The following is an 8,835-nucleotide window of genomic DNA, read 5'->3' on the forward strand; positions in this document are numbered from 1 at the left end:
TTCTTTCAATAAAAACATATATGACAAAATTACCAAACCAATATATAAAACTCTAAGCGGTGGATCACTCGGCTCATGGGTCGATGAAGAACGCAGCAAACTGTGCGTCATCGTGTGAACTGCAGGACACATGAACATCGACATTTTGAACGCATATCGCAGTCCATGCTGTTATGTACTTTAATTAATTTTATAGTGCTGCTTGGACTACATATGGTTGAGGGTTGTAAGACTATGCTAATTAAGTTGTTTATATAAATTTTATAATGAAATTTTATAAGCATATGGTATATTATTGGATAATAATAATTTAATTATTATATTATTCATAATATTAACAAATATATGAAAAACATTATCTCACATTAGTAAATAATTTGAATGTGAAAAACGAAGAGAAATATTTTCTTTTTCAATCAAATAATACTGAGAAATGTCTAGCATAAAAAATTTATCTAGAATTGTCTCTTATTAAAGATTAGTAAATAGAAAGCCGTTGACAATATTATTATTCTTCGTTGATTCGTTAGACCAAACAAATGCCATACAAATATATAAAATATATAACGAATTTAATAAAATGTTTTATCATTATATATAAAGAATTAATTGCAAAAAAAGTTATACACAACCTCAACTCATATGGGACTACCCCCTGAATTTAAGCATATTAATTAGGGGAGGAAAAGAAACTAACCAGGATTTTCTTAGTAGCGGCGAGCGAAAAGAAATCAGTTCAGCACTAAGTCACTTTGTCTATATGGCAAATGTGAGATGCAGTGTATGGAGCGTCAATATTCTAGTATGAGAAATTAACGATTTAAGTCCTTCTTAAATGAGGCCATTTACCCATAGAGGGTGCCAGGCCCGTATAACGTTAATGATTACTAGATGATGTTTCCAAAGAGTCGTGTTGCTTGATAGTGCAGCACTAAGTGGGTGGTAAACTCCATCTAAAACTAAATATAACCATGAGACCGATAGTAAACAAGTACCGTGAGGGAAAGTTGAAAAGAACTCTGAATAGAGAGTTAAACAGTACGTGAAACTGCTTAGAGGTTAAGCCCGATGAACCTGAATATCCGTTATGGAAAATTCATCATTAAAATTGTAATATTTAAACAATATTATGATAATAGTGTGCATTTTTTCCATATAAGGACATTGTAATCTATTAGCATACAAAATTTATCATAAAATATAACTTATAGTTTATTCAAATTAATTTGCTTGCATTTTAACACAGAATAAATGTTATTAATTTGATAAAGTGCTGATAGATTTATATGAATACAGTGCGTTAATTTTTCGGAATTATATAATGGCATAATTATCATTGATTTTTGTGTTTATTATATGCACTTGTATGATTAACAATGCGAAAGATTCAGGATACCTTCGGGACCCGTCTTGAAACACGGACCAAGGAGTCTAACATATGTGCAAGTTATTGGGATATAAACCTAATAGCGTAATTAACTTGACTAATAATGGGATTAGTTTTTTAACTATTTATAGCTAATTAACACAATCCCGGGGCGTTCTATATAGTTATGTATAATGATATTTATATTATTTATGCCTCTAACTGGAACGTACCTTGAGCATATATGCTGTGACCCGAAAGATGGTGAACTATACTTGATCAGGTTGAAGTCAGGGGAAACCCTGATGGAAGACCGAAACAGTTCTGACGTGCAAATCGATTGTCAGAATTGAGTATAGGGGCGAAAGACCAATCGAACCATCTAGTAGCTGGTTCCTTCCGAAGTTTCCCTCAGGATAGCTGGTGCATTTTAATGTTATATAAAATAATCTTATCTGGTAAAGCGAATGATTAGAGGCCTTAGGGTCGAAACGATCTTAACCTATTCTCAAACTTTAAATGGGTAAGAACCTTAACTTTCTTGATATGAAGTTCAAGGTTATGATATAATGTGCCCAGTGGGCCACTTTTGGTAAGCAGAACTGGCGCTGTGGGATGAACCAAACGTAATGTTACGGTGCCCAAATTAACAACTCATGCAGATACCATGAAAGGCGTTGGTTGCTTAAAACAGCAGGACGGTGATCATGGAAGTCGAAATCCGCTAAGGAGTGTGTAACAACTCACCTGCCGAAGCAACTAGCCCTTAAAATGGATGGCGCTTAAGTTGTATACCTATACATTACCGCTAAAGTAGATGATTTATATTACTTGTGATATAAATTTTGAAACTTTAGTGAGTAGGAAGGTACAATGGTATGCGTAGAAGTGTTTGGCGTAAGCCTGCATGGAGCTGCCATTGGTACAGATCTTGGTGGTAGTAGCAAATAATCGAATGAGACCTTGGAGGACTGAAGTGGAGAAGGGTTTCGTGTGAACAGTGGTTGATCACGAGTTAGTCGGTCCTAAGTTCAAGGCGAAAGCCGAAAATTTTCAAGTAAAACACAAATGCCATACAAATATAATTATATTATATAAATCAAGCTAATTAATATACTTGAATAATTTTGAACGAAAGGGAATACGGTTCCAATTCCGTAACCTGTTGAGTATCCGTTTGTTATTAAATATGGGCCTCGTGCTCATCCTGGCAACAGGAACGACCATAAAGAAGCCGTCGAGAGATATCGGAAGAGTTTTCTTTTCTGTTTTATAGCCGTACTACCATGGAAGTCTTTCGCAGAGAGATATGGTAGATGGGCTAGAAGAGCATGACATATACTGTTGTGTCGATATTTTCTCCTCGGACCTTGAAAATTTATGGTGGGGACACGCAAACTTCTCAACAGGCCGTACCAATATCCGCAGCTGGTCTCCAAGGTGAAGAGTCTCTAGTCGATAGAATAATGTAGGTAAGGGAAGTCGGCAAATTAGATCCGTAACTTCGGGATAAGGATTGGCTCTGAAGATTGAGATAGTCGGGCTTGATTGGGAAACAATAACATGGTTTATGTGCTCGTTCTGGGTAAATAGAGTGTCTGGCATTTATGTTGGTCACTTGTTCCCCGGATAGTTTAGTTACGTAGCCAATTGTGGAACTTTCTTGCTAAAATTTTTAAGAATACTAATTGGGTTAAACCAATTAGTTCTTATTAATTATAACGATTATCAATTAACAATCAATTCAGAACTGGCACGGACTTGGGGAATCCGACTGTCTAATTAAAACAAAGCATTGTGATGGCCCTAGCGGGTGTTGACACAATGTGATTTCTGCCCAGTGCTCTGAATGTCAAAGTGAAGAAATTCAAGTAAGCGCGGGTCAACGGCGGGAGTAACTATGACTCTCTTAAGGTAGCCAAATGCCTCGTCATCTAATTAGTGACGCGCATGAATGGATTAACGAGATTCCTACTGTCCCTATCTACTATCTAGCGAAACCACAGCCAAGGGAACGGGCTTGGAATAATTAGCGGGGAAAGAAGACCCTTTTGAGCTTGACTCTAATCTGGCAGTGTAAGGAGACATAAGAGGTGTAGAATAAGTGGGAGATATTAGACTTCGGTTTGGTATCGCCAATGAAATACCACTACTCTTATTGTTTCCTTACTTACTTGATTAAATGGAACGTGTATCATTTCCTAGCCATTATACGGATATATTTATTATATCTTATGGTATTGGGTTTTGATGCAAGCTTCTTGATCAAAGTATCACGAGTTTGTTATATAATCGCAAACAAATTCTTTAATAAAACGGTGCATTTATGTATTTTTGATTTGAAAATTTGGTATAACTCCAATTACTCAGGTATGATCCAATTCAAGGACATTGCCAGGTAGGGAGTTTGACTGGGGCGGTACATCTCTCAAATAATAACGGAGGTGTCCCAAGGCCAGCTCAGTGCGGACAGAAACCACACATAGAGCAAAAGGGCAAATGCTGACTTGATCTCGGTGTTCAGTACACACAGGGACAGCAAAAGCTCGGCCTATCGATCCTTTTGGTTTAAAGAGTTTTTAACAAGAGGTGTCAGAAAAGTTACCATAGGGATAACTGGCTTGTGGCGGCCAAGCGTTCATAGCGACGTCGCTTTTTGATCCTTCGATGTCGGCTCTTCCTATCATTGTGAAGCAAAATTCACCAAGCGTTGGATTGTTCACCCATGCAAGGGAACGTGAGCTGGGTTTAGACCGTCGTGAGACAGGTTAGTTTTACCCTACTAATGACAAAACGTTGTTGCGACAGCATTCCTGCGTAGTACGAGAGGAACCGCAGGTACGGACCAATGGCACAATACTTGTTCGAGCGAACAGTGGTATGACGCTACGTCCGTTGGATTATGCCTGAACGCCTCTAAGGTCGTATCCGTGCTGGACTGCAATGATAAATAAGGGGCAATTTGCATTGTATGGCTTCTAAACCATTTAAAGTTTATAATTTACTTTATAAACGACAATGGATGTGATGCCAATGTAATTTGTAACATAGTAAATTGGGAGGATCTTTGATCACCTGATGCCGCGCTAGTTACATATAAAAGCATTATTTAATACAATGACAAAGCCTAGAATCAATTGTAAACGACTTTTGTAACAGGCAAGGTGTTGTAAGTGGTTGAGCAGCTGCCATACTGCGATCCACTGAAGCTTATCCTTTGCTTGATGATTCGATAATAAAGATGTTGCAAAGCGGGCATAATCATTATGCTTGCTTGCAGCATCGCACGCCACTTTGTTTGTGGTGTGTAAGGTAGGGAAGAAGAAATATAAAAGACCTAAATTGGAAACATCAATATATAAGTAAATATTGAACAAACAAAATGTATCGTCATCTTATTAGTGACGCGATGATAAAGTGGCAAACATATTCCATGTATAAATATTCCTATGGTATTAAAATTCAAGTAAAGAGGACATATATAAAAGTTTGTATATATGGTTCATTCAATGGTAGCAGCGGTTGGTTGGTTGGTGTCTGCTCCTCTTATTGTTCAAAACTTATGTTATGGTAGCAAGTCTATATCGTCATATTATTAGTGACGCGAAAAAGTAGTGGCAAAACATATTCCATGTATAAATAAATATTCCTATGGTATTGAAATTCAAGTAAAGAGGCCATTCAAGTAAAGAGGACTTATATAAATATAAGTATATGTTCCTTCAATGGTAGCAGCGCGGTTGGTTGGTTGGTGTGTCTGCTCCTCTTATTGTTCAAAACTTATGTTATGGTAGCAAGACTGTATCGTCATATTATTAGTGACGCGAAAAAGTAGTGGCAAAACATATTCCATGTATAAATATTCCTATGGTATTGAAATTCAAGTAAAGAGGACATATAAAATTACTATCAATGGTAGCAGTGGTTGGTTGGTTGGTGGTTGGTTGGCGGCTGCTCCTATTATTGTTCAAGACTTATGTTATGGTAGCAAGTCTGTATCGTCATATTAATTATTAGTGACGCGAAAAGTAGTGGAAATCATATTCCATGTATAAATAGATTCCTATGGTAATGAAATTTTCAAGTAAAGAGAGGACCATTCAAGTAAGAGGACATATAAAAAGTAAGTATATGTTCCTCCAATGGTAGCAGTGGTTGGTTGGTTGGCGGCTGATCCTCTTATTGTTCAAAACTTATTTTATCAATATGAGTTTGGCAATACAATAAAGAAGACCAATCTAATCCATATAAAACTAAATGTATTATATGGATATGCTTAGGAAACCCATATATTCATAAAAAAAAATTATGTATAGAAAATTATACATATATCTTTTATATAAATGAATCGTATGGATATCGCCTTATGGTAGGTATAATAACTTTTTAAGGCATAATAATGTATAATATAGAAAATATACATTGAAATATAAATGCATTTTTATAGATATGGCGGCATATAAGTGCCATATACACAAGAATAAATAATAGAATTTACCAATATATAATTAAAATGAGATATATAAACCTAGTGAGGGGCTGCACTAGTATATGAATCGTATGGATATGGCTTATAGGTATAATACCTATAAGGCATAATAATGTATAATATAATAAATATAAATTAAGATATGAATGAATTATATAAATATGGCATAGAAATGCCATATACATAAGAATAAATGGTAGAATTTACCCATATATCACTGAAAACACGATATATAAACCAAATGATAGCTGGCACTAGTACTGTAAACATGCACGCAATAGTGCGTGGGGTAAAAAACTACTATAGGGAGGTGGTCGTTGGCGGGCCCCTCCTCGTATTGGTCAAAACTTATGTTATGCATATGAATTTGTCAATACTATATAGAACGCCAAGCATATCCATATAAACTATGGATATGCATAGAAATCCATACAAAAATAAAAAAAAAATTATGTATAGAAAAATATACATATATTTATATAAGTGAATCGTATGGATATGGCTTATAGGTATAATACCTATAAGGCATAATAATGTATAACAAGTAAATATACATTGAAATGTGAATGCATTGTATGGATATGGCATATAAATGCCATATATATAGAAATAAATTGTATATCAATGATATAACAATTATAAACCTAGTGAGGGGCGGCACTAGTGAATGAATCGTATGGATATGGCTTATAGGTATAATACCTATAAGGCATAATAATGTATAATATAATAAATATACATTAAGATATGAATGGATTGTATAAATATGGCATAGAAATGCCATATACATAAGAATAAATGGTAGAATTTACCCATATATCACTGAAACACGATATATAAACCTAGTGATAGCTGGCACTAGTACTGTAAACAGGCACGTAGTAGTGCGTGGGGTAAAAAACTACTATAGGGAGGTGGTCGTTGGCGGGCCCCTCCTCGTATTGGTCAAAACTTATGTTATGCATATGAATTTGTCAATACTATATAGAACGCCAAGCATATCCATATAAACTATGGATATGCATAGAAATCCATACAAAAGTAAAAAAAAATTATGTATAGAAAAATATACATATATTTATATAAGTGAATCGTATGGATATGGCTTATAGGTATAATACCTATAAGGCATAATAATGTATAACAAGTAAATATACATTGAAATGTGAATGCATTGTATGGATATGGCATATAAATGCCATATATATAGAAATAAATTGTATATCAATGATATAACAATTATAAACCTAGTGAGGGGCGGCACTAGTGAATGAATCGTATGGATATGGCTTATAGGTATAATACCTATAAGGCATAATAATGTATAATATAATAAATATACATTAAGATATGAATGGATTGTATAAATATGGCATAGAAATGCCATATACATAAGAATAAATGGTAGAATTTACCCATATATCACTGAAACACGATATATAAACCTAGTGATAGCTGGCACTAGTACTGTAAACAGGCACGTAGTAGTGCGTGGGGTAAAAAACTACTATAGGGAGGTGGTCGTTGGCGGGCCCCTCCTCGTATTGGTCAAAACTTATGTTATGCATATGAATTTGTCAATACTATATAGAACGCCAAGCATATCCATATAAACTATGGATATGCATAGAAATCCATACAAAAGTAAAAAAAAATTATGTATAGAAAAATATACATATATTTATATAAGTGAATCGTATGGATATGGCTTATAGGTATAATACCTATAAGGCATAATAATGTATAACAAGTAAATATACATTGAAATGTGAATGCATTGTATGGATATGGCATATAAATGCCATATATATAGAAATAAATTGTATATCAATGATATAACAATTATAAACCTAGTGAGGGGCGGCACTAGTGAATGAATCGTATGGATATGGCTTATAGGTATAATACCTATAAGGCATAATAATGTATAATATAATAAATATACATTAAGATATGAATGGATTGTATAAATATGGCATAGAAATGCCATATACATAAGAATAAATGGTAGAATTTACCCATATATCACTGAAACACGATATATAAACCTAGTGATAGCTGGCACTAGTACTGTAAACAGGCACGCAGTAGTGCGTGGGGTAAAAAACTACTATAGGGAGGTGGTCGTTGGCGGGCCCCTCCTCGTATTGGTCAAAACTTATGTTATGCATATGAATTTGTCAATACTATATAGAACGCCAAGCATATCCATATAAACTATGGATATGCATAGAAATCCATACAAAAGTAAAAAAAAATTATGTATAGAAAAATATACATATATTTATATAAGTGAATCGTATGGATATGGCTTATAGGTATAATACCTATAAGGCATAATAATGTATAACAAGTAAATATACATTGAAATGTGAATGCATTGTATGGATATGGCATATAAATGCCATATATATAGAAATAAATTGTATATCAATGATATAAAAATTATAAACCTAGTGAGGGGCGGCACTAGTGAATGAATCGTATGGATATGGCTTATAGGTATAATACCTATAAGGCATAATAATGTATAATATAATAAATATACATTAAGATATGAATGGATTGTATAAATATGGCATAGAAATGCCATATACATAAGAATAAATGGTAGAATTTACCCATATATCACTGAAACACGATATATAAAACCTAGTGATAGCTGGCACTAGTACTGTAAACAGGCACGCAGTAGTGCGTGGGGTAAAAAACTACTATAGGGAGGTGGTCGTTGGCGGGCCCCTCCTCGTATTGGTCAAAACTTATGTTATGCGTAAACATATGAATTTGTCAATACTATAAAGAAAACTTGTTTTGTACATACAAAACTAAATGAATTATATGGATATTGAAAAATAAATGGCATTATATCCATATAATGAAAATATACTTGTATTCTCTTATTATAAGAGAGAATACCGTATAGTTGGTTGGCAAAGACAATTGAAAATACCCGAATTGCAGATGATGGGTTCAAAAA

The 8,835-nt window shown here is 34.2% G+C and overlaps 2 non-coding genes across 2 annotated transcripts; both read left to right on the top strand.

Moving 5' to 3' along the window:
• Nucleotides 1-48: 48 nt before the first annotated feature.
• On the top strand, nucleotides 49-227 carry LOC119561905. Its single transcript, XR_005221514.1, has one exon. It is a non-coding gene; the product is annotated as a 5.8S ribosomal RNA (ribosomal RNA).
• Nucleotides 228-628: 401 nt separating this feature from the next.
• Nucleotides 629-4,599, top strand: LOC119561902. The gene has a single exon (XR_005221512.1). It is a non-coding gene; the product is annotated as a large subunit ribosomal RNA (ribosomal RNA).
• The last annotated feature ends 4,236 nt before the right edge of the window (nucleotides 4,600-8,835 follow it).

This window comes from Drosophila subpulchrella, unplaced genomic scaffold (genome assembly GCF_014743375.2).
Source record: "Drosophila subpulchrella strain 33 F10 #4 breed RU33 unplaced genomic scaffold, RU_Dsub_v1.1 Primary Assembly Seq386, whole genome shotgun sequence".
In the NCBI taxonomy this organism is placed as follows: Eukaryota; Metazoa; Arthropoda; class Insecta; order Diptera; family Drosophilidae; genus Drosophila; species Drosophila subpulchrella.